We start from the raw sequence: 1100 nt of genomic DNA on the forward strand, positions 1-1100 counted from the left end.
AGTCCTGGACCTTGGAATGTGCAAGTCTGCAACATTCGGTGGTGGACAACTCTTTGCGCTGGAAGACCAGCAAGTTTCGGGCAGACCAAAGGGCGTCTTTCACCGAATTGATAGTCCTCCAGCAGCAGTTGATGTTTGTCTCGGTGTGCGTCCCTGGGAACAGCCCGTAGAGCACAGACTCCTGTTTTACAGAGCTGCTTGGGATGAACCTCGACAAAAACCACTGCATCTCTTTCCACACCTGCTTTGCAAAGACGCATTCCAGGAGGAGGTGGGCAACTGTCTCTTCCCCACCACAGCCAACGCAGGGCACTGTGCGGAGGGGGCGAGACTTCGGGTGTGCATGAAGGATCTGACGGGAGGGCCCTTCTCACCACCAGCCAAGCTACGTCTTGGTGCTTGTCTGAAAGTTCTGGTGATGAGGCATTCCGCCAAATGACTTTGACGGTCTGCTCGGGGAAACATCCGACAGGATCCTCCGTCTCCTTTTCCCGTAGGGCCTTGAGGACATTCCGTGCAGACCACTGCCTGATGGACCGGTGGTCAAAGGTGTTTTCCCAAAGAAACTGCTCCACGAAGGATAGGTGGTACGGCACCGCCCAACTGCATGGAGCGTTCCGCGGCAATGTGACCAGGCCCATCCTTCGCAACACCGGGGACAGATAGAACCTCAGCACGTAGTGACACTTGGAGTTTGCGTACTGGGGATCTACACACAGCTTGAGGCAGCCGCACACGAAGGTGGTCATCAGGATGAGGGCCACGTTGGGTACATTTTTCCCGCCCTTGTCCGCAGACAAAGTGGAAAATGGCTCGGGTGACTGCCACGGAGCAGGAGTGGGGTATGGGCCAGACCTGCGCCACGCAGAGCAACAACGTGAGCGCCTCGCACCCGATGACCAGGTTCTTACCCACAATGGAGAGAGATCGCTGCCCCCACATGCCCAACTTTTGTCGTACCTTGGCTACTCGCTCCTCCCATGTTTTGGTGCACGCCCCGGCCCTTCCGAACCATATCCCCAGCACCTTCAGGTAGTCTGACCTGACGGTGAAGGGTGAAGGGGACAAAGGATCGGTCAGCCCAGTTGCCAAAGAATATG

The sequence above is a fragment of the Heterodontus francisci genome, unplaced genomic scaffold (genome assembly GCF_036365525.1).
Source record: "Heterodontus francisci isolate sHetFra1 unplaced genomic scaffold, sHetFra1.hap1 HAP1_SCAFFOLD_43, whole genome shotgun sequence".
NCBI lineage: Eukaryota > Metazoa > Chordata > Chondrichthyes > Heterodontiformes > Heterodontidae > Heterodontus > Heterodontus francisci.